Genomic DNA, 25985 nt, shown 5'->3' on the forward strand with positions numbered 1-25985 from the left:
ATCCAATTTAACTTGCTTAGTTCACCTAGTTCTACTTATTAGGAATTGCTGTAGACATTAAACGCAATATTATTGATACAGTCAAACCTCGTTAGTACGTTACCCGAGTAACTTTTTGGAAATTGTGCTCTATGGAGTTCTAATGATATTAAACTCCTGATAATACGTCCTCCAACTCCGCTTAGTGAGTCACTTTTGTGAAAGCACCCTTTACTATTCAAATCGGAACCTCTTCGTACAACATACGGTATAAGTTCAACGTTCACTCTTATCACGTCAAAGACCTACCTAGCATTTCAATACTTTCTTGATACAGGTTTGCAACAGAAACGGCGACATGACCGCAGAAAAACTGCTACCGCAGGGAGTCCTCCCATCGAGGGGTTAGAGCACCAACCTCTCGATGAGTATAAAAACACAAGCCTGCCGTTCAGAGTCGGCAATAAATTGTAGGTCTCGATGTAATTAGCTCTCGTGTGTAGAAAATGACCGTGACGCGACAAAAGTGATCAATGATCTATCATTTCAAGCAGAAGCCACTGAGAAGCCTCCATTCCTCGATCGCTCCCCCACCTCTTTTACTGAAGTTAAGTTTATAAGCCGTTCAATGTTTTTGGGTTTTTTGACGTTTCAAACAAATCTTAGCTGGACGATTGACAGGCATTTGTAACCCTACTGTCAGAATGCTCTCCAACTTTTAAAAAAAAAGTTTATATTTGTTCACCTTTAAAGACAAAGCAGCGTTCTAGTAGAATATGAAAAATTGCCCTATTACAAAATGTTTGTATCGAGACCAGACCAACACCCACTAGAAAACTCTCTAGTAGGTGTTGACTAGACCCCCAAGCTACGCCCTTGGTTGAGGGCCTGGCTAGATAATCGGTTTTCTAATCAAGCCCTAAACCTTCAACTGCTCGGGGGGTGCACTCGCAATTTCTTCACTGGGAAACGAACACTTGTCCGTATTTATCGCCAAATGCCATTTTTTTTTATGACTACGAAGCAGTAGTTTTTTTTGTACATTCGTTCTCGGGCACCAGAGAACCTATGGACACCCGAGTATTGGAAAACCCTGTTCAAAGGAGCCGATTTTTTATTTTGCATCGGGTGCCAAATATTTAAGCCCATCCCTGCTAAAGGCTGAGCTCCGCTGCAGGGCCGTCTTAAGAGCATCATGGGCGCCCGGGCCAAGTGATTTTTCTGAGGCCCTACCAGGCAAATTCTTGAAAATTTCAATCAGATTTCATTTTTGTGAGGCCCCTTTTCTCTTGAGGATCCCGGGTAGGCCCATGCCTTAATACGGCACTGCTCCGCTGGTGTATATTTAAGATATTTGAATAGGTAGGTGTAGATGTTCCGCGTCCGAAGTTCAGTTATACTCCCCGTCGACAGATGGCACTGCAAACGTCGATCACTTTTTCCGCACATAATCTTTTCCTCTGATAATATTCAGAAAAAGAAGCCGACGCTCGCCAAACTGACACTCGACATAGTATTCTGAATAGTAGTAGCAGCGTTAGCTACTCCGCTTTGGGCATTGTTTGGCCAACGACCTGCCTGCCATCCACCGCGGATTATTGATAATACACACAAAATTGTATTATTGTTGAAAATTTTTTTTTTTTTTGCGTGCGGCGAATCCGTGTGTGTGTTGCGATTGGATTTACGTGCGGGACAAATATGTGGAAAATTTTTACGCTTCGAATTTTATTTGGGATAACGATAATGTGTGTGTGACCCGCGGGATGATTTGTTGTATCCGTTTTCGCTGTTGTTTCCTTTTCGGTTGCCGATACTAAAGTGTGTGTGTGTGAAGTTTGTTTACAAAATGAAGTTTTCTTCGACAGTGGCGTGTGTTCAGTGCAAAAGTGTATAATTCAGTGTGCAGTGGAATTTCAGTGTTGTGAGAGTGCCTTTTATTTTTGGAAGTTAATTGTCAACGTGGATTAATTATTAAGTTCCAACAACAAACACACGAAAAAGGATTATTTTGCCGCTTTAAATATTTCGAGGTGAGTATTGTTATTTTTGGCATTGTTTGATTTAGAGATCGTATATAATAATGGTAGTGGTGATGGAAATACCATTGTTGGAAAACGAGAATTTCCCATTGCGCTGCCCACAGCCTCGCGCGAAGGTTTTTGGTGCTGCTCCTAGGACAAGACTCTGTCGTGGGTTTAGTTAGAGCAGGGGTTTCCGACGTTATGTTTCTCGCGGAACCCTTGATAGTTGTGAGTCTTTTTTGCGGAACCCTTGATGACGATGATGTAGCTTTTTCTTCAGAGTTATACAAGGGAAAAAAAAAAAGTATTGCCGTGTCTCAACAGCATTGTAGCCCCAGGCAGGGCAGTCTTATGAGCATCATGGGCTTCCGGGCCAATTGGTTTTTCTGAGGCCCATTTTGGAAAATTTACGGGAATTTGCAGTAAGTTCTCATTTTTGTGTGGCCCCTCTTGAGGCCCGGGTGGGCCCATGCGTTAAGACGGTACTGGCCGCAGGGCAAGATGAAAGACTGCTTAGGCACCACCTCTTATTATCCATACAGTGTTTATTGTCATTAACCATTGTGCCAGGTCTTATCGTGGAAGGTCCCCCAAAAGGAGGTTGGTAGTTTTTTTCAACCTCCTTGGGAAGCCCCCTCCCCCCCTATTCAACTGAGATCTCCGCATGGTCCTTACAAGGGGTTGGGGGCGGGCACAGGGACCCGAGATGATAGTCATAATTTTTCTTTTGTTTTTCTCATCACTTTTAATTTATTTTTTTGGGAGGTGTTGGCGTGGACAGTATGAATCTCAGCCTGGGGGCTCCTATTGCGGGGATATGGGGGTCATGCGTCTCGTTTCCGTGGCCGGTTCAACCAAGCCCGTAGCCAGGAATTTCGTTCGTGGGGTGTGGGAACCAAAGTGAAAGAACAATTCGGTCATTCCTTCACATTTCGGGGGGGGGGGGTAAGAAACACGTCCTCCCTCCCTCGTAGGACCGTCTTAAGAGCATCATGGGCCCCCCGGGCCAAATGATTTTTCTGAGGCCCAACCAGGCAAATTCTCGAAAATCTCAACCAGATATCATTTTTGCGAGGCCCCTTTTCTCTACCCGGGCCGTGCCTTAAGACGGTACTGCTCCCTCGCTACGGCCTTGGGTTGAACTCATGGTTAGGACTCACGAGGTTGTCAGAAATTGCCGCTCCCAACAGCGAGCTTCTGGATCCGCTAGATGTCAGAAGAAGAGCTCAAGTACAAGAACTCTCGACTTCACTTGAACTCTCGTTAACTGAAATAATCATTGAATCATAAGGTTATTCATCGGTGAATATCTATTTAGTACGAAATCAAACATCTATCTTTTAATGGTTTAATTGCTCCAGGATGAGGATCGAGATGCTTCACATGACATGTCGGAAACATACACACGCACGTCATTAAACAAATAAAAAACTATCACAATTCTTCTATTGAAATTGGTGACCGGTTTCGATTTATGTGGCGCATACGGAAGAGTGAATAATGTATATACGATTGGTATGATAGTTGTGTGGGGTGCAAAGCAAACGGGATATTCAATTTAGCCTGGTAAACCGTTAATCCCAGAGGTGTACTTCCAATTAGAAAAAGTTGCCAAAAAACGTGTAGTACGCAGATATGTCATTCATGTTTCAAAGGGTTCTATAGTTATTAAAATAAAAAATTTACTTTATATACAGTCCCCGTGTGCCTTGAAACCCAATTAGAAAGTTGTTACCAAAGACCGTTTTTCGAATATCTCGGTAAATATTGCACTTGGAAACATGGAATTGTTTTTTGTTGGCATCGGGAGAGGCAGGGAAACAACTTTATGATTGCGTTTTGGGGCGCACGGGTACTATATGCATAAGAAATTAATTTTTTTATTTTGATAACTAAACAACCCCTTGAAACTTGAATGAGTTCTAAGCGTTGTTTGGAAACTTTTTTTCTCATTTGAAGTATAGGAGCAACGGTTCGCCAGTAAAATGTTATGCACCTTGTATATAAAATGCAGGATACAGTCGAATCCCGTTATAACGAACGCCAAGAGACCAGAGGAATCACTTCGTTAAAACGAAATTTTGTTATAAATTAATTCCAGGTGACCTAGCATTGTTCCTATGTAAACTTATTTGGGGGATTAAAAAAGTGTTCGTTAAAACGAGATTTTCGCTATAACGGTATACTGAATAAATTCAGATGAATAAAAAAATATATATATATTTTATTTATCTGAATTTATTCAGTCTATACTTAATGAGAATGCCCGACACACACTTGGAGAAGGAGTTCGTTTGTGAATAAATAAATTGACATTTAATCGATAAGGGGTCATTCAAGTATTACGTCAGCATCGGGGGTGGGTGGGTTTGCTGACTTTTGATTACAAGGGGAGGAGGGGGTTTGAAGGTTGCTTACGTCATCAACCACCTCTTTTTGAAGATATGAAATATTCTAAGCTGCTGACGGGGGGGGGGGGGGGGTCAAAAATGTCTGAAAATCTGCTTACGTAATACTTGAATGGCCCCTTACTTACCATTAAGCCCATGAACTACAATTATCAAATTTTTCTTCTGAAATGTTTGTGCAGGAAGAAGGTAACTGACCAAAGAGGGGAAAAAATAACGGAGTAAGTGGCGCGGACACAAAAGTAAACAACCTCATTTCGGCTGCGCAGAGGAGGCAAGACGCGTGTGATCCCATTCTATTTGGATTTCCTCGGTCGTCTGCTACTCAACCGCACACGCACCTCGTTCACATTCCTCTGCGGAACTCCCAACGAATTGGTACACGTTGGAATGTGCGCGTCCGTGTTGTAAACCTAAAGTAAAAGTTTGCTTCTGTGCGATGTTTATGTTTAGTGCTGCCATCTCTCATCAATTTTTCTAATTATGAGGTAAGCGTAATGACCAAAGTAACCCTACCTTGGCAGACGCCTGTTGCTCTCTGTGGCGAGACTTTTGACGGGGACATTGGCTACCATTCGTGCCTCGAAGTTGGGAACCGCAAGAAACCAACTTCATCCGACCGCTTCTGTTGTCTGCTGCTGCTTTCGCCTGGAAAACATCGTTTCTATTAGACGACGATCTTCTCCTTTCTGTACAAATTTGATCATTCTCGTGAACACACAGGTAAGTGCGCGCCGACTTGTTTAGCGCTTGGAGTCGCTTCTAGTGGACGACCGGCCCTAGGCCTTCCACATATTGAGGCATTCTTTTCTAGAAGCGAGGCGAAAAAAAAAAGAAAGAAGTCACTCAGAGGTGCGGGAGTTGAACAGACATGTTTGTTTTCACCTCGATGTGCTGATTGGTCCGTTCCTTCTTCTGCGGAGGGATCATCATCATCCCACTCTTATTTATTTCAGAACCCCTCCGTCCATTTTCTCTATCCTCCTCCTATGTGCGGACATCCCTTCCACCCCCACCGTATGCATTTTTTTTTCTTTCTAGTCGAAATTCTTGGAACTCGTACCTCTTCGCTCCGCTATGAGCGCAGCCTTAATCGTCATGGTGACCCGGTACCTTAGTTACCCTTTGTCAAACCTTGACGTGATTAATATTTGACCCGTTGTTCAGTTTTTTTATGCAGTACGTACTCCCAAGAGATTATTACGCTTCAGAGCGCAGCCGTCGCGGAAGTTATTTGGCTTCTATAAGGTCTGCAAGAAGTAATTCTCAGCATTCAAAGATTTTTTCTGTAGGGCTCCCTAACTTGTTGTTCAGTTTTTACGCGGCCTTCGAATAAGTTATTTATGTACTTTTATGGGGCTCCAGGAACGTAATTAATATTTTACGCGTTTTCCTCGAAGTGGTTACTCAGCTGTTAATGCTCCTCTCCAAAAAACTGTTATTCAGCTTTCCTCGGAACTGTTACTGAGTTTTATATTGTCCTCGAAGAGGTTATTACGCGTTTATACGATCCGTGAAGAATTAATTCATATTTTCAGTGCTTTTGAATTGGTTTTTCAGCTTTTATGCGGCCCTCGAAGAAGTTATTGAGCTCCTTTACGGCCCTAAAAATAAGTAACATTTCACGCGGCCCTTAAAGAGGTTTTTACCCAGCGTTTTTTTTTTGGCTCCCTTCATACAGTTATCCAGCCCAGGGGCGTGTGGATCTTGGGCGATGTGGTGGGAGGGATGTGCATTGTTGAGGTTCGTTAAATCATCCAGTATTCTACGGGACAGATGGAATTTTTTCCTCATTTTTACTCTCGGGAGGGGTAATTCGGCCCCTTCGACTCTCGGTGACTTCCCTAGATCCGTATATGAGCAGGGGCATCTTCAGCTGTGAATAAAGCCTCCATCAGCAGCAAATGAAACCGAGACAGACACCATCAGCGGAAAATTAAGCCGAGGCGATTTCTCCAGCCCCCCAAAAGCAGACTATTGTATTGTTCTGCAACGTGCTCTCTAGTTTTGCAGTAAAAATTCCCACAATAGTGTTTTCTACACTTTACTTAAAACTTTTGCCGGATTTTTCTGCATAGCACTGATTGTTCTGCGACATTTCGACATAGTCTGCTTTAGGGTCTCCAGCCAGAAATTAGGCTGAGGCGGACATCTTCAGCAGTGAATGAAGCGGAGGGATTGTCTTCAGCTGGAAATGAGGTTGAGGCAGACATGTTCAGCTTCGAATTGAGTGGAGTCTCACTTCATCAGCTGTTAATGAATCCTAGGCGGACATCTTCAGCTATGAATAAAGCCGAGGCAGACACCATCAGCAGCAAATGAAGCCGAGGCTACAGATGAAGCTGAGGCGGACATCTTCAACAGTGATTAATTAATCGCCTGTAAGTGATTAATTTAGGGCAATTTATCAAATTTATCATCGCTTAGGCACTATGCATAATGGCTTGTAAAAGTGATTAATGTAGGGGAAATTTACCAACGACGATTGGTTGCTATGCATAATCGCCGTTAAAAGTGATTATTTTAGGGCAATTTATCAAATTTGATACGTCGCTTGGGCGCTATGCATAATGGCCTGTAAAAGTGATTAATGTAGGGGAAATTTACCAACGACGCTTGGTTACTATTCATAATCGCCAGTAAAAGTGATAAATTTAAGAAAATTTACCAAACTTACAAAATTCTCGGGGATTATGCGTAATAATCGGATTTATCACATTTACACGTAACACATACACTAAATGATCATGACTTTGTTCCCCCATGGAGCAGATTGGAACCCATGTTGGGAAACATGAATATTTGGACCTGTTCTAGCCGAGAGCAAGAAAGTTTCATCAGCAGGATTCCTCGATCAGTGATTATTCCGCCCCCCCCCACTCCCCTCCTCGAATTTATCAATGCTATTGATTATTCATAGTTCGCGGGCCTAGTGAAGCGTAGATGTCAGCTTAACCTTCATCAATAATGCAGTGGTTTATTTGTCCTAGAGAATCGCATGATTTTTTTTCCTCTTCTTCTTTGAACACGTGTCTAGACATCTAGACAGGAATGAATAATAGCTCATGGTTTTCGGATCTCTTTCGAGCATCGCTGGTTTCCAACGGTTTTCTAGCTTCAGAGGGATGGCCCTGGCAGCTTAAGCCCCCCTGTATAATACTGACGGTTAATTTCTAGGTTTTCATATGCGTCCCGTTATTTCCACTTTACCTTGATGTACAGCAGCTGCCGACAGGGTTTGTGCGCAAATATTTCTCCTATGTTCAGATTTCGAGCACGACGCTGTCTGCCGCTTTAGGTTTTTGTTAACAGATTGATGCTGCAGGCCAAGGGTGCTCAACCAGCACCTCCTAGAGATAGAAGGCCTCAGCACTGTTTGCCATAAACGTCATTCAAGCAAGTTTGCCACATTTTGAAACACAGCATCCTATTTCGTTTCTTTTTTATTTTGGCGTAGAATCATCCTGATTGGCTCACAGATACCGCTTAGTGATTGGATGTGCGACATAGAAATCGCCAATTGTGAGCCCGATCATTTTTTTCCCCTGAATATTCTGAGGGGAAAATGGACTAATTACTGACTTCACAAGCAGACTGGCAGGCCTTCTATCTCTAGGAGGTTAGTGCGGGGTCACTTCATTGATTTGAAAACGTGTCGCGGGCCACTTGAGTGTGCTGTAAAACGCCACAAGTCACTTAAGTGATCTGGGAATGTGCCGCGGATTTAAGTAATCTGGTAGTGTACCGTGGGTCCCATGTGCTTGCGGGCTACTTAACCCTTTCAACGGCAATCTTGAGATATATATCTCGTTAAACTTGATCTGCTTTATTTCAGCCACCCCCAAAAATATCTCGGCTTCTAACAACACGTTGAAGTTGTTTCTACTGTAAAACATGTTTTTCATTTTTCCTCAACCCCCCTCCCCTTTCCAATCGGTCAACTACCAATGGGCGGAGTCAGCTCTCGTTCAAGGTTAGATAAGAACTTTTTTTCAGCATTGTTAAGAAATATACGCTTAGTATGAATAGTACAAAAAGATTTTTTTTTACCGAAAAAAAAATATTTCTCTTCCTAGAAATCCACACACGTCATGGCAGGTGTTTTTGTAACATAGTGAGGGGAAAGAACAGCGATGGTGGAGCTGGCAGCTACAATGCGGATCACGGGGGGGGGGGGGTCCTACTTTTTCTACCAAATTCTGTGAACAAAATTTGTGTAATTGATTTTAATTAAGGAGGGAATCATCGATATATTGCCAAATATTACATTGCAATTAATGATTCTGCCAAAGCAGAAATTATATCGTTTTTAAAATTATTTGGAAAGGGGGGGGGGGGTTGTAGGTGGACCATTTGCTGGTAAAAGTTATTTTACAAAATTTGAAAATTCAACCAATAAGTGTATCGGTGGCATTTGAGCGAATGTAACCCCATATGCTTAATGGTTAGATTTTTCAAGTTTTATAAAAGCCTTTATAGCGTAATCCCGGTTTTATACGCTTGCTCTCAAAGATGGCGGACAAATGAAGCAGCAGCCCCAGCAGGAACGGGGGGTCTCTGAAATCCAAACCGACAACCATTCCTGACTATCAAGATATCATATCGAGCTAACCAATCAAATAACCGGTTCCCTTTCTTTAATTTAGGAGACAATGGCAAGTTATTTGGTATATTACCGCCATTTGGAAGTTGAGTAGGAAGCAGCACAAAGGAGGGAAAAGTATCCACCCATGATTCATTTCGCGTACTTGTTTCTCCCAAATAATGAACGAGGCTCGTAAGTCATCGGTCATGTTCGTCGCCGGATGACGCCCGACTAGCTTCGTGCGTGGCATCTTCTCTGGCGATACGTATATATACACGATAATAATAAAAGAAGCTTGTGATTATTTAATGGCGACTATCAGCTGGAATGAAACGCGGTGGTCATCAATCGCAGCCGGTTTTACTCTTTTTTTATCTTTTCTCCGTTGATGATACGTATCAATAAAATATCCGATATGTAGGCCTATACAGGGTGATCCTGAATTCGTGGTACGTACAAACATGCCCCCCCCCCCAGCATCAAAGGTGTGCCCGAGTGGCATGGTGGTAAGATGCTCGTCTACCATCGTGAAGGTGGTTGTCAGAGTCCCGGGTTCGAACCCAAGAGAGGATATAAATAAGATATTTTCCCAAACGAACTCGAGGCGACCACCGATAGACAGCACCTTTACTTCCAACCCATCTCACTAATGGCAGTAAATTGCAATATAGCGATATGGCCAGAGTTGGTGTTTGGTGAAGTGGTAGCATTAAAGGTGAAGTCAAAAGATCTAATGCATATACAGTATGTATAGATGAATCGAAATCGACATCATCATCTTGCCCCCCCCCCAGCAATAATGACTGCCCTACCCCCCAGACTTCCAAGTCTATTCCGCCTATGCGTACAAAATCGTCCACACCCACACGAAAATAATATTGAACATATAATTTATCTTAAAACTTGTGGCGATAATCGTTTTGTGGCTGTGGTTTTGCTGTTCATGATGGATGGATTTGCATAGGATACCTTGATAGTTCAGGGGGTAAATATGTAAGGTTAATGTTCCATTATATAGCCCCCCCCCCTCTATCGGTAGAAAAAAAAACATCGCCGTGAACCAGGGCCGGACAAATCGCAAACATATCTAGGGCGCCAGAACAATGTTAGGCGCCAAAATTTGTTTCACCCGAAAAAAAAAAAAGTCCAAAGCAGCGTTTCTCTACCTTTCTGAACCCAAAGCAAAGACTAGTAAAAATGTCTGAAACGATTCGACGGACCACTTTTGTCCCGTATTTTCAGTAGCTCTGAAATGTTTTATTCATTTGTCCCGTTTTTTCCACGATGCTTTCTTAAATTTGGAATGTTTACTTAAAATCTTAACGGCGTTAACGGAGTAAACGGCGTTTTCGTAACTTATTATGACGATTATAGCTTGTAAAATGTACGTATATTTATATTCAAATACACATATGCGCCAGGTGTTTAACGTTTTTTTCCCTCAATTTTTCAGTGGTTTCAACTGCAAGAGGGGATTTTGTCGAGTTATGGCAACGTTTTCGATGGCAAATTAGCTGCACATACGTTATTTAAGATCCCAGTTTTTTTGCCCGTGGATACCCATTAATATTCATCCTATGGCTGAGGGTTTTGATTTTTAAAGATCTGACTCGAATATTCCTTATCAACCTTTAAATATTCTTGCTGAGGATGATATTGACTTTAAAATTTGGCACTTACCTAAACTACAACATGCGCTGGATTGCTTGCACAAAAACCAAAGTTTGACAACAACAAATCACGTGCATTTAAACCGACACCAGCTGGAGCAGACTAGCTCTAGCTGGTGTTGATTTAACAGGGTTTTAAAAACAGCACTGCTGCAACCTAGCGGCGAATATTAGAACTCTATTGCCGGTGGGCTTGTACCCAACACCTTCTATGGCAAAGTCCCGTGACGACACTGAAGTCTTCCATCTCACCTATAGTCATTGGATATACCACTGCAAAAGAAAAAAAAAAGGTAAAAGATTTCGCATTCGTCGGTTTGCTCTATCCAACGGCTACAGGTGAAATGGACCACTTCAGTGGCGTCAAAACTTCGCGTGCAGGCTATAGAAGGCGTTTGCTTGCCTAATTGGTGTTGGGGTCATTCAAGTATTACGTCAGCATCGGGGGGGGGGGGGGGGGGTTTCGGATTTGCTGACTATTTATGAAAAGAGGGGGAGGGGGTTTGAAGGTTGCTTACGTCATCAACCACCCCTTTTTGAAGATATAAATATACTAAGCTGCTGACGAAATTTTGCTGAACACGGGAAGGGGGCGGGGGGTCAAAAATGGCTGAAAATCTGCTTACGTAATACTTGAATGTCCCCTTACGGCCTGGCGGATTCGCCCGCTACTACGCGAACCTGAAGCAATCGGATTGTAGCACGCCCTTTAGTTCTCGGGACAAAATTAACGTCCCCAGGGCCGAAGTAGCTCGCTTTCACGGTATTTATATTACGTGATTAAGAGGGTTGTACTGGATGACAATACGTAAGCGCGACCAATTAGCAGCTGGCGCTGTGACGTCACAAAACTTGCGTTTGGAAAAAATATATTTTTCGTGCGAAATATATACTCTCGTGTGGCCAGGGGGGGTCATTCAAGTATTACGTCATACAGGGGGGGTTTCGGATTTGATGACCGGGGGGGGGGGGTTTGAAGGTTGCTTACGTCATCAACCACCCCTTTTTGAATATATGAAATATTCTAAGCTGCTGACGGGGGGGGGGGGTGTCAAAAATGGCTAAAAATACGCTTACGTAATACTTGAATGGCCCCCTATGAGTGGCAATTTGAAATCTGAACACGTGCCGCCTCGAAGCAATAGGAAGTAAAAATTAATGTCGCTCAATGCGTGTTAATGAAAGCGAAAAATAAAACTGCATACATAGAATGAGGGAAAAACGTATTTTATACATATGCAGTATATGTATACACAACTGTTTGTGATGAGAGAGAGAGAGACGTACATATGTGATTTATGCAATCGTATTATTTGAACAGATGTTCGACAATGTCTGTTATGTCGAGCCAAGATTTTATTTTTTCCCCCGTTTCATCTTTACCATAGACATATAATTATTTCACTTAACGTTACTTGATTTTTTTGTGTTTGCGGGATTTGACGCAGTGATGGGGGGGGGGGGGGGAGTGGCTGGTGATGCCAAGAGCCGCCCTTGGGATGTGCGACAAGGGTAGGCGTTCCTGCCTTTGGATTATGTTTTTGCATTTACAAGTAGAGCATAGTTTCCCAACCTTTTTTTGTCCCATCGCCCCCTTCTTCAGAAATTTTTCTCCCATCGCCCCCAACGCAATCTAACCTATAGGGATCCTATGTTATCCCCGTAGCGTCTACCGCCCCCTGGGACATTCCATCGCCCCCCCCCCCCACAGGAGGCGTTAACGCCCACGTTGGGAATCACTGCAGTAGAACATCGATTATCGGAAACAATTAGGGACTGGGGGGGGGGGGTGGTTCGGATAACCGATCATTCACGGAAAAAAATTGTACGGGTTTCATAGAGGAGCGATACGAAACAAAGAAACACAGTGGTATTATACACAAAACTGTATGTATTTTGTACTACACTTCTTACAAATAACACAGAGAACTGAGACTAGCCTAGTTTGAAAAATTTAAAAGTAGGCCTACGGTTTAGGAAAAATAGTCCAAAATTTTTTCTTAATCCTGGAATTTCCATCAATTCTGAAATTTTTTCCCACTTCCGTTAGGGGCTATTCAAGTATTACGTAAGCAGATTTTCAGCCATTTTTGACCCCCCCCCCCCCCCGTCAGCAAAATTTCGTCAGCTGCTTAGAATATTTCATATCTTCAAAAAGGGGTGGTTGATGACGTAAGCAACCTTCAAACCCCCCCCCCCCCCCGTAATCAAAAGTCAGCAAATCCGAAACCCCTCCACCCCTTCGATGCTGACGTAATACTTGAATGACCCCTTAATTCTACTTTCATTGGTAGGAGACGAGCATCTTACCACAGCGCCACCCGGGCGCTATCACTGACCTGTACTTCACACCAAACACCAACTCTGGCCATATCGCTATATTGCAATTTACTGCCATTAATGATGATGATGGGTTAAAAATGAAAGCACCATCTATCGGTGGGGAAAAAAAATAGTGATGCCAACAGCACGCTGTGTTCCCACGTGGTCACCCTCCCAAGTAGTACTTAACCGCGCCCGATGCTGCTAAACTTCGGTGATCGGACGAGAACCGGTGTTTTCAGCATGGTATGGCCGTTGGCCATCACTGACTTGCTGGTCCGTTGCTTTGTAAGTCATTCTTTTTGTAACTCCTATGCTCACACTCTCTCACGCATGGGCGGAGATGCGGGGGGGGCAATCCAGCACCAAAGGTGAAGTCGACTGATCTAATGCATATATGTATAGATGAATTCACATCATCATCATCGTGCCCCCCCCCCCAGACTTCAAGTCTATCTTCGCCTATGCTCTCACGGTCGCTCTTTTAGTAATTGGCACATATGTGTACACGTTGTAAGTCACTCACTTTTGTCTCCCACTGACCCGATCACCTCGCTCTCTGGGTCACTCTTTTGATCATTAACATTCTTGCCCATGTTGTAGGTTAGGTCACTCTTTTAGTCATCCCTGCTTGTGCACGCGCTCTACGGGCCACTCACTCTTTTGCTTCCAAATTCTGTCGATCATTCGTTTCGTCATTCGGTCACTCCTCGCAGTGGGGAAATTTTCTTGCTTTTGACTAGCAATTTTTCTTGGCTGTAATCATTTGATCATTCTTGTCGCACCACGGTCATTTGCTGCACACGAGGGCCGATTAGACCGGGACCTACAATTTATTGCCGATTCCGAACGGTAGGCTTGCTTTTTTATACTCATCGAGAGGTTGGTGCGCTAACCCCTTGATTGGGGGGGGGGGTGGCTTCCTGTGGTAGGAATAATTTTCTATGGTCATGTCGCCATTTCTGTTGTACCCCTGTGTCAGGAAAGTTTTCTGACAAGGACGAACCGGGTATCGAACTCACGACACCTCTAAACATCCTTTGGTACTTCAGGCGAGTATCTTATCGACCTGGGTTACCCCGCGCCCCACTTGACTGTAATTGCCAACTTTATTTGCTTTAGGCAATTTTAATTGGCTTTCTTTTCTTTCAAACCGAGCACAGCTCCGGTTTATCGCCACTGGCAGTTTACTATCGATTTAGTTGTACCGTGTGTGTGTGTCCTTGACAGTGAGTGCGTATGTAGTGTAGTGTGTGTGTGTGAGAATTTCTGGTGCCATCTATATTTCAAATTGTGTCACTCACAATTTGAAATATAGATCAATAGTGCATCGATTGAATATTTGTACCGTTCTGGGCCTGTTGCTCTCTGTGGCGAGACTTTCTAACGAAGAGACCGGCTCTCGCAAGCGCGCCTCGAAGTTGGGAACCACAGAAAACCACTGTGGCACCGGTGGGTTTTGAACCCGGATCCTCACATCGCGTGTCCGTCGCTATGACCACTCGACCATTAGAGCGGTAATTTTTATTTTCTGTAATTGGCAACTTTACTCGAATTTGATAAAGTTGTTGGTCGTAATTCGCAACTTCTCTTGCGTTTGACCTGGGTTATGCTTCCCCCCCCCCCACGTAAATACGCCGCAGGCATGGCCCCCACAAAGGGGGGGGGGCTGACAGGTCTCTAGCCCTGAGGCCCGGGACAGTTCTCATCATTTTTTGCTTTTTCACGCTATAAATTAACTACAGAAGGGGGCTCCCGTAAAAGATTCCAGCCCGGGGCCCCTCTCTAGGATGTGTGGGGGGGGGGGCATAGCCACAGGTATAGTAACGAAACAAAGTACAAAAAAGTAATGATAGTACGTAAATATGAAAGAAAATGTTCCTTTTGCATTGGTATGGGTATTGTCTTCTGCTAGCAACGTCAAGATGGCGGCGACCTCGACGCATTATTGTAAAATATCTTGTTATACACGTGTTTGTGTGCGTGTTATATGTCGTGTATAATGGCTTTTTTCCCCATCTTATTATTGTTATTACTATTATATATTTCCAGAGTAAATTATTTCTTGTTATTTTTCCCATGACCGGTTTTTTTTTTCGCCTTTTCTGACAAACGACGACGATGAATAACAAAAAAATGCTGGGTTTTCCCTCCTCCCCCCCTCCGACTCATCGTATTTAAAAAAATGGCTGCCATGTGATGATATTTACTGCGCATGCGCTGGCCGCAACTTTTCGAGATGGAATTGGAAGCCACCACGTGAGAAAGTTGTGTTGTTCTCGGTAATAGTTCCCATTGATTGTTGAGGAAAGAAGAATAATGTGGGTTAATGAAACCGCTATTTTTTTTTTTCCACTCTTGACGTGGTTCCGCTCACGTTGCGGTTTCCTCCTTCCCCCCCCCCTTTTTTTGGCCTCCATTAACCATTATGCAAATGAGCCTCCGTCTCAAGGAATCCGATCCGTCGTATCAAATATCTTGATCCGTAATTACAGATGAGATGGTGGATTCGTGTTACTTTGGTAAATGCCAAAACGTGTTCAATCTTTAGGGGGGGGGGGGGTGCAGCCCACTTCATTGATTTGAAAATGTGTCGCCGGCCACTAGAATAGGTTATCTGGAACGGCGCCACAGGTTACTTCAGTTGATCTGTAAATGTGCCGTAGGTCACTTGAATCAGGGACGTAACTAGGCTGGGCACTGCCGCAGGGCCTCCGAGTCGAATACGGGGGGCCCCAAAAAAAATTATACTTATTTTGCATAATAACAACCCTTTCGAAAAGGGTCCTAAGGAGAAGAGTGCCCTTGGGGCCCCGAAAAGGCACATTAAGGCCCTGACGTGACTCCCCGAGGCGTATAAGGTGGGCCTCCCACAAAAATTTATACTTATTTTGCATAATGACAACCCTTTCAAAAATGGTCCCAAGGAAAAGTCTGCCTCTGGGGGCCCCGAAAAGGCACATTACGGCCTTGACGTGAATGGCTTGCAAATGTGCCGAGTGCCATTTGAGTTATCTGGAACAGGTCCGTAAGCCACTCAAGTGATCTGTAAATATGCTGTGGATCACTGATATAGGAATATTTCATGGGCCACTCGAGTGATATGGAACTCCGTCGGGATTCACCTAAGTGACCTTCTTTAGAAATGTGCTGCTTAGTTTATTTTTATGAAATTAGGTTTGAGGTCACGGGCCACATCAGATGACTCCAAGGGCCACAGGTGCAGCATACACGATCTATGTTATTTCGGCGGATCGCTGTCACATCGAGCGGCAAGGGTACCTAGATTGGAATATTTGGCGGCCTAAACTCCCCCGATCAGATTTTCACAGGCCACTGTACAATTAATTTACAGTATGAAGCAACAGAAATGATAAGAATTGACCCTGGGCTCCCTGACTGCAGCTCCGTCAGCACTGTTGTGGGTGGGGGGGGGGGGGCGATGTTTCAGTGGATAAATAAACGAGAGTGGTTCTTTACCAGGGGGTAAATTCCCCCAGAGGGATCTTTGGAGAGTTTTCAAGGAGGGGGAGGGGTTCCCGTGAGCTTGAATGGGTAAACAATTAAATTGTTTCTTCATTATTATTGTGAAGGGGACCTTGGCCCATCTCTAATTGGGACAAAGGGTTAAGAACGACTGCTCTAACTACAGCTGTCTTATCGAGTTCAGAGGTCTGGGGGGCTCAAAAAATGTTCAAAGACCCATGGGAGGGTTGAACGCCATTGGTGGGGTCCTATCATGACTTGCGGTCCTAAATAAGTGTTAGGAGGGCCTCCCGCCCTTCAAGTAGAAATGAATTTATTATTTGAATTCGGGCTAATGCTCCGATCAAAGTCTGGTGCGGGAATCGGCCCATTAAAAAGAAATCACGAGTGTGGTAATTGGCATTTGAAGTTGGCGAGCAGTTCTTTTGTAAAAGAAAATGCCATCCTGTCATTACTTGAAATGAGAGGACCCGGCTGTGCGCCGTAATTGAAATTGACGAGGGAGGCCCTCTGAATAGAAATTCTAATTACTGCCTATATTGCGATAGATGAGGGGTTTGGAGCTCATTAGTGTGCTTGTTCTGGGCGGTTGCTGGGATTATGTCGAAGAATGGGGGAGTGTCTGTTCTCGGATACGGAACTGAAAGAAAGAAAGTAGTAATGAAGGACTGCATCTTGAGCTCGTCTCAAATGGAAGAGCGGAACAATAGCCCGAAAATAAGAGTGTGGAAGAACGGGTGTTCTTCGAGACTTCGATCTCGTTCTGTCATTTTTAGCCTTGGATTTCATCCTATTGCATTGCAGGGGTGGGAACTCTGCGCCAAAATTAACATCTTGCGCCATCCTGCTCCAATAGGGTATTTTCGTATTTTTCTGCGCCAAATTGTGAATTTTGCTTCAGTATGCCCGGAATTTCGGAAAGGACGTCAAAAAAATTTTGTTCCTGCTTGCCGCGAAACGATTCTTTCCGAAAAGAGCGTTTTTTATTCCACTGTACTTCAACTATCGCCTTGGGGGGCCATTCAAGTATTACGTAAGCAGATTTTTAGCCATTTTTGACCCTCGTCCCCTTGTCAGCAAAATTTCGTCAGCAGCTTAGAATATTTCATATCTTCAAAAAGGGGTGGTTGATGACGGAAGCAACCTTCAACCCCCCCCCCCCGTCATCAAAAGTCAGCAAATCCGAAAACCCCCCGATGCTGACGTAATATAGTCCTCCGACCACGGGATGAATTTTCGCTGCGTCATGTCACGTCACGTCGGATGATTTTATTCAACTTTTTTTTGGTAAAACGATTGCACATCGAGAAAAGTTCATCAGTGACTGAGCTTTCACGATTGGCATGTCCTTCTATGATGAAATAGAATCGTTTGACGTGACATGACGTGCCGTAGCCAAATCTCTTCTCGTGGTAGGAGGACTATACTTGAATGACCCCCTATTTAAAATATCGGCCCATCATCGGGCTTTCCATCGCGAAACCCCGATAATATCCGTGATCGTGCAACTGAAGATGGTCTTTCAGCTTTAAAGCGCAAATGTTAGTTAGTTTCCGTTTCCAGTCGCCACTCGAAGCAGCAGAAATTACTGTATAGTCGATTGTCATTGCTTCAAATCCCGATGTTTTATTTTAAAAAAAAAATTTCATTCCGGGAGTAAAAATCCGCCAAATTACAAATGCTTAAAACAAGCGGTAAATCGCCAGTGTTACCGAATAACGAGTGTCAGATCGCCAAATAACGAGTGTCAGATCGCCAATCTCGCCAAGTAATGTGTGCATTCAGCATCATGTCAAAACACGTCAAACATCGTGTTGATTCTTCCGAAATCCTCTTTCGTTTTGCAACAATTTCTTTCTGAGTATAAAAATATTGAAAACTTCTATGGAAAATTTTTAGCCGATTTGAAGTACATACTGCTGTTGCAGACAGCAAAGAGTACCCTCAGTATAAGCAAAAATCATCTTAAATAGACTGGTGGGAAAAATTTTATGACAGCCGCTCTTTCAAACAACGTCTCAAAAGCCTGAAACACCAAAAACAAAAAAGCAAGCTGATGAAAAGGTGTTTGATAACAAAAGACAGTGCAGTTGTTTCATTTTGAAAAGGGGTGTGGGTTATTAACAAAAATATTCTTGTTAATTTCGCTGCTCCAATTTATATAAATATCTGCTCCGAATCCTTCTTTGTTAATTTTGCTGCTCCGAAATGGACTTTGTCACTTCCCACCCGTCTTTGCCCGCAACAAATACACGCACTTTGCACAAAACGCACTTTGCATTTGGCGAAGTTGAATGGTGTGGTTTTTTAGTTGAACAGATTCTATTTAATTTCTTTTGAAATCCGATATCGGCTGCGGCGTGGGAGGTAAAGTATAGGATTCTCACGACGGAGGTCGCTTTTTCGAATCCCATTTAATTCGCTTCGGTTATACAGTGAAACCTCGTTAGTGCGACACCCGGTTAACACGTCACTCCGCTTAACGGGTCACTTTTTGGAAGTCCCAATCGTCCTCAGGCAGGAATTGACACAGCTGTGGCTTGCTCCGTTTAACGAGTCACTCCGCTTACTAAGTCATTTTTGCTCTCCCAAGAGTGACTCATTAACGAGGTTTGACTGCATTTGTTTTGTTTTTTTTCCTCCTTTCCATTTTCGTAATTTGACGAATCTTTTGATATTTTTTCCCTTCATCTCTCGTTATTTTTTCTTAATCAGGGAAGTAATTTTTCAAATCTGACAGAAGGTGGTGTCAAAACGCGCGATAGTTTTTTGAGAGTTCGGCAGGAAATCCTTGGTAAGTATTTTGATGTGAGAAAATAGAATTATTTTGCGAATTATCTGTGAATCTGCAAATAATTTCGCCACTTCGAAAAAAAAAATAATTTCATCATGTAATTCATACGTTAATATCATTCATTCACCAGCAATGAAATTATAGAGAATGGAAAAAGTTTTTGTATCCACTTTACGATCAAGGACGTAATATTGCGTCCAAACGCTAGTGGAATATAAATTTAGAAAAGTTCTCTCTCTGTTTTCTTTCCTCTCTCCCCCTCATCACCGCGAAGCTTTGTTGCAACCCCTACGAAAAACAAAACTTGACATGGCATCCTAGCTTCACACCGCGTCACGACCTTGAGGACCTCATCATGATAATGAGATTTGGTTGCGATTTCCGAGAGCAGTCTTGTATATGATTATTGCCAAAACCGGAATTGTGACCACACGAGAGCTTAAAATCTGCTTACGTAATACTTGAATGGCCCCTCGCCGATTCGTGAGGGAGAGATCCGAATTTCTTACCAATCGCTTGAAAGCGAAGCGGGAAGAGAAAATGTCGGTTTTTCCATTGGAATATGAATTTTTTTAATTACTTAGAAATCGTTGATAATTATTTTTTATAAACAGATTTTTTTTAAAAACAGTATGACCTCACTTCAACGATACCAGATATAACGATTGAATCCTTCAACAACGATATTTTTCAGGTCTTGTTTGGAAATGCCCATTGAGTCCACAGAGTATCGTTTTACCGCGATTTCATTGTATTTCTTTCCCAACCTCTTGGCGAAAAAGACCGCAGATCATAGGCGACGGTATTTAATTAACGGGTAAAAATTTATTGTAGAAAAGAATATAAAGTATTACGTGTTATTAAAAGAAAATTAGGCGTTTTATATACGCCTTTTTCTATTTGGACGACTTTTATATAAAGGGAATCCAGCGCCATTTTTAAAATTTTTGAGATAAGACAGTTGAATTCCATAAACAACTGAATGGTCTCTTGGAGTTCGTTATACTGTATAACGAACTCCAAGAGACCAGAGAAATCACTTAGTTATAAAGAAATTCCAGGTTTATGCATTTTTTCCTATGTGAACTTTCCTGGGGAAAAGTGTTCGTTAAAACTGGATTTTTTGCTAGTCTAATGGTGTTCGTAAAAACGGGATTCGACTGTACCGACATCTCAACAATTGAAAGAGGCGGTATTTTTATCTATAATATAGAACCAAGTGACATATAGGCTGTGATGCCTTCTGTGTGCACTTGAACCAATTACCAAACTGAAGAGATAATTGAATCGAAGATAATTTCAAATAGCTTTTTCTCAGGTTTGAGAGAGAGATTTAATGGCGCTTGGTTCCTTTTATAGAAAAGCCGTCCATTTATACGGTGCACCAACCGTAACTAAAAAGCGTCTACCGAATTATTTAGTAGAACTTAGTATATCGCCAAAAGCTCCGCATCCTGATGACGTCTTGCTATCTTCGGTACTCGTAGCAGCAACCAATCAATTACTGCGTGATTATTCTTCCGGCACCCTAGGGAATGTAAGCATTGTAACTACGCCTCCGGAATAGTGATCGCGAACAGTACGTCTTTCTTGATATATATTCTTATTATCTCTCTCTCTCGCCGTTCTATACTCTTCATCCGAAGAACGCCGATGCCTCCTGGAGATACCTCTCTTATCATGCAGCTGATTTAGGTTGAGCTGAAGAAATCTTATAAACCCTTTGAGATTAGTAAAGAGTTCATTGCGCTATCTAGTGTCCGTTTTTTCCAGGCAGCCATCTCGTGTTCCAACAGCTTGACAAAAAACGCCAACACTAATTTTTTAGTCGCCACGGTGACCTTGTGCTTGTCAAACCCTGATTTAGTTTTTTTTAAGTGTGTCATTGAGAAAACAATGTTTCAAAATACATATAAACCCCTTGTAATCCGAATTATTCGCTAATTTGAACAGGTCTCGGTCTCAATTAGTTCGGATTAGCGAAGTTTCTTCCTCAATACACACAACACGTTTTCAGATTTCGAACCAATTTAGTTCCGATTATTTCTTGTTTTACCCTTAACGTATGTAAATCGGTGGGTATAATATAGGAGACGTTATAGTATAATAATTTTTCCTACCTTCGTCCACAGGAGAAGCGATTTGTTTCCCCGTGAGGTGGCGTTTTATGGTGATCGAAATGAAAGCTAACCGAAAATTTCCGTCTTATTTAATAGCAGTAGAGAAAGCACAATATAGTGTCTGGGAGTGTTACGAACCTTTCGGATACATTTTGATCCTTCTCCGGTTCAAGGAAGATAAAAAAAAAAAAAGTCTCGTTCTCTAGTCTCGTTAGCGAAATGTTTTCTGTGAGATAAACACACGCCGCGGGCGTGGGGGAGGCAAAAAACAGCTTGTTTACTGCCTCCTCAACGAGTATAGACTTGTTTTTCTTCCCTAGACTGAGTTTTTTCCTCTGTTTTTATGGAGCTCGGGAAAAGCTCTCCATCTAATCATAATATGCGGGGAATAATAATAATAATAAAGATATCTTCTTCATCAAAAGGATGCTTCTATGATTTTTCCGAAATGTTCACAATAAAGTTCAAGCGCGAGGCCGTAACTTTCAGGGAAGAATATACATTTACCTTATATTGACGCCAAGTTTTCACTGGAATGCTACTTCTAAGCCGCACATGCACCTCTCGTTCATATTTTCCTCTACGCGATTTCATTTTGAATAATTTGGAATGCAATAGTCTGAGCTGTTCTCGAATACGAGGGTTGATCTTCTGGTTGCAGGGGGGGGGGGGGGGTTCTTAACATTTTGCTTTCTACGGGCCCTTTGTGGCGCAGATGATATCCACCCACGAACCGCCTCACCAAATAATATTCAGTGACAATCACCCGTGACCCAATTCGCATATTTTTAGTATGGGCTTCAGACTGGATTTTTTTTTGGGCTTCAGCTGTTGTAAATTTTACGCTGTCGAACAGCAAAAAAAACCCGAGATTCATCCAGGGCCCACCGAAATGAAACCTGCGAACTTCCCCAATGGGGGCCCCCCGACCTGGAGACTTGTCGGATATTTTCCCACCCCGTGTGGGCCTCGAAAAATTTCCACTTGTATGTATTTTGTCAGCAGATAAAATCCGGGGCCCCTCCCCAACTAAGGACCCGGGACCCAATTCGCATACTTTTAGTAACGCACCAGGCAGACTGGATTTATCTCGGGTTTCCGTTGTTGCGAACTTTACAAATTGATGTAGCTCCCCCCCCCCCCCTCCGAAATGAAATCTGTGAACTTCAACATGCCCCCCCCCCGACCTGGTGGCTTGTCGGACATCCCCCCCCCCTACCCTGTGTGGGCCACGAAATATTTCCCCTTCTATTCATTTTACCAGCAAGGAAGAAATTTTTTTTTTATTCTATTAATCTTATGTATCAATGTGAAAGCATGTCTGTGTGTAGGTTCTCAATACAAATGTACCGACCGCTGTGGTGGTCGAGTGGTTATAGTGACGGACTCGCGATGCAAGGATCCGGGTTCAAACCCCACAGTGGTGGTCGGCTAAAGTTGGTTTTCTGTGGTTCCCAACTTCAAGGCGCAAATGCGAGCCGATCTCCCCGTTAAAAAGTCTCGCCACAGAGAGCAACAGACCTACAACGATAAATCATTCAATCATAACACTTCACTCATAGTTATAAAAACTGGTGGCAGATGGCAGCACTACACATAACAAGCATTACAGAGAAACAAAGAACTTCAGGTTTCACTACAAGTACCCGCACATTCCCGCATGTACCGATTCGTTGGGGGTTCCGCAGTAGTAGGTAGGGCCTCCAAAAAATGGCTCGGGATCCATGATGTTCTTAAGTCAGCCACCTCGTTGGGCAATTTGCCTGTTGTGGCGTTGTATTTGTATTACAATTTTAGACCGATCGCCCCTACCAAACAGGACCGGGATTCAACCGTAGGCTACTTTAAAAGTTCGTCAGAGTAGGGCAAACGCCCGAAATGGGCAAAAAAACGTCGGACAACAATGGTTCCTGGCCTCCAATAGTCACTTTCGGAATGAGTTCGGTGTGTTTCAGACATGCCTTTACAATGGTTTGTCACTTCTTTAACGCTGCTATTATTATGTATATCCTTTATAACGGTTTGTCACTTTTTTTAATCCTCCCAACAATTGAAGAAAACCCGGGCAGTGCCGGGTATTTTTGCTAGTTTAATATAAAAGAAATATTTACCAGAGAAGCTAACTTTATGATTTTTAAAACTATCGACCTCCCAATATAAGGTTCGTTTTCTGTGGGACGAAGAAGGGGGTCGTTATAACGAGCTTCGACCGTTCAAAGATCGCGGATTTTTTTTTCCTCAACTTCGGATTATCCAAAACAGTCGAAAAAAAATATCCAACTAACCCCCCCTTTACGATCACGGACGTAATATTACGTCCAAACATCAATGGCATAAATTCAACATTCATTCGTGTGTTTTTTTTCCTCTCTCTTCACCATCGCGCAGCTTTATAGTAACTTTATCAACTGGAGTTGCTTTTTCTTTTCCTCCTTTTTTTTCTATACTCTACTTTTAATGACTTTTTTTTCTTTAATCTTATGTAATGTTAAAAAATGTATATTTCTACTGTATGCATGTAAGAGCGAAATAGAACACGTACGATGAGGGTGAAAAGAAGACTCTTAATACAAATACAACGCCACAACAGGCAAAATGCCCAACGAGGTGGCTGGGAAAGAGATGCCCATAAAAATATGGATGTCATATACTTCAGGGGCCGTTCAAGTATTACGTCATCATCGATTGGTGGGGGTTTCCGATTTGCTAACTTTTGATGACAAGGGAGGAGGGGAGTTTGGATAATGCTTACGTCATCAACCACTCGTTATGAAAATATGAGTTGGATTCGGAGGAGCGGAGCTGATGATGAAATTTTGCTGGGGAAGGGGGTCAGCGTTTTGCTGACGGGGGGGGGGGGCGGCTAAAAATTTGCTTACGTAATACTTGAACGGCCCCTCAAAAATACAGCAACCCAATTAAAAATGCAATCAACAAAAATTATAAACAATATATACACATGATTAATCTACTTATTATACTTTTTCCGTTTGCATTGTTTTTTTTTCTCCTTTCCCCTTTCTAACTTCCCCCTTTCTTTTTTTCTAACGTGCTGTCAAGTTAGGACGAGGTTACCAGATTTATCACCGTTTCTTCAAACAGAGACAATCTAAATTTGTTGCCAGAAGCGTGTACGTGAAGTGGTTGACACGGCGCCGTTATTGATCGCAGTCGTTTTAAACGAGGCGTTACGGTCTAGCAACCGCGCGCGCGCGCGCGATACGTCGATTATAGCGTAACCACACCATGTTATGGCCTGTTTCCTCCTTAAAAGAATAAATTGAAGGTCTCTTTTCACGAGTTATTGTCATATTTGAGTTGCGACATCTATCCAGGAAATGTTCTAGTGTTCCATGGATATATATCAGATAGGGAAAGGCGTACATTTTTTTTTTTGTTGACTTGGTATCGTGTTTTTGATATGGAGCAGAATCGATTGACGACGGGGGGGGGGGGGGGGGAAGCAACCATAACGTGATGTCTAAAATTAACCCCCTATGTTTGTTCAGTAGGTGCGTTTCGCGTGTTTATAGTTTATACGTACGTAGAAAAGAGTCATTTCCCAGAGTGACGTCTTCCATCAGCTTCCATCATCTTCTTGGCATAGGATGAGCTTCTACATCGACCCGGGAATATGCCTTTCCCCCCTTCCTCCCGTTTTATTTGATCGCTGCTTTCGTTTCGGTGAATTGTGTTTGATCACGCTTTACGGATTATATTTATGTACGGAGAGCTGATTCGTGATGCCACCGATGGCCTTTACGAATTTTAAGCACCGAAAAGCTTCTCTATAGACTAGATCAGTATTTCCCCCCCCCCCCACTCCGAAGTAGATAATATCGTCCTATAGGGAGCGATGGAAGGGGCCAAAGGGGCAGTAGAAGCTTTGGGTTTAGTATAGGATTCTATGGGTTAGTATGAGTTAGGGGGCGATCAGAAGAAAAAAATTTTGAAGAAGGGGGTTGGAACAAAAAGTTTGGGAAACTATGGACTAGAACAGCGTTTCTTAACCTTTTTTTGCCCGTGGCCCCCTTTGAAGCATATTTATATCCCCGTGGCTCCCCTGTCTTACCCAGAGTCTTCGACCCTCATCTAGAAGCAAGATCCTTTATACGTGTTGAATTGATTTTTTTCAGTGAATTTATACTAAATGAAAATTTTGCAAATAAGATTGGCCTCCAGACCACTGGCCTAGAATTTATTGAGCTCCCCGCTAATCCAAGTTCAATTCGGGACCGTCTCAACATCATGGGGCCCCCTAGGCAAAGTAAAGTTATGGTAGTGCCATACTTAGCCGGAAATAGGCAGCCTACATATTCCCTACTTATTTTCAAAATGTATCATATTATACAAAATATCATGAGGGGTGGGGTCACTTATGGACATGAGACCCCCGGGCATGACCTCTCACAAGAGTGGGACTGACGGAGCTGCAGCCCGGGGCCTGATATGGTTTTCATCATTTTTTGTCTTTCCACTCTATAATTTTAATATGGGGGGGGGGGGGTTCTATGAAAAATCTAGCCGCGGGCCTGCGAAAAACCCCATCCTAGGGAACCTACTGTAGAATGTAGGCGGTGAGGCCCGGGTGGGGTCT

The 25985-nt window shown here is 43.0% G+C and overlaps 1 protein-coding gene and 1 pseudogene across 1 annotated transcript in view; one reads left to right on the forward strand and one right to left on the reverse strand.

Annotated features, from left to right (window-relative positions):
* Nucleotides 1-1480: 1480 nt before the first annotated feature.
* LOC149071641 (insulin-like peptide receptor) overlaps nt 1481-25985 on the forward strand; it is a 164905-nt gene continuing 140400 nt past the window's right edge. Inside the window, exon 1 of the mRNA XM_089247614.1 lies at nt 1481-2012. The gene's annotated coding sequence lies outside the window, so the exon portion shown is untranslated. The remainder of the gene's footprint in view (nt 2013-25985) is intronic.
* Nucleotides 13126-13248, reverse strand: LOC149071642 (5S ribosomal RNA; annotated as a pseudogene).

This window comes from Pholcus phalangioides, unplaced genomic scaffold (assembly GCF_987345545.1).
Source record: "Pholcus phalangioides strain wild (caught in Gottingen) unplaced genomic scaffold, Ppha-v1.0 ptg000018l_1, whole genome shotgun sequence".
Classification (NCBI taxonomy): domain Eukaryota; kingdom Metazoa; phylum Arthropoda; class Arachnida; order Araneae; family Pholcidae; genus Pholcus; species Pholcus phalangioides.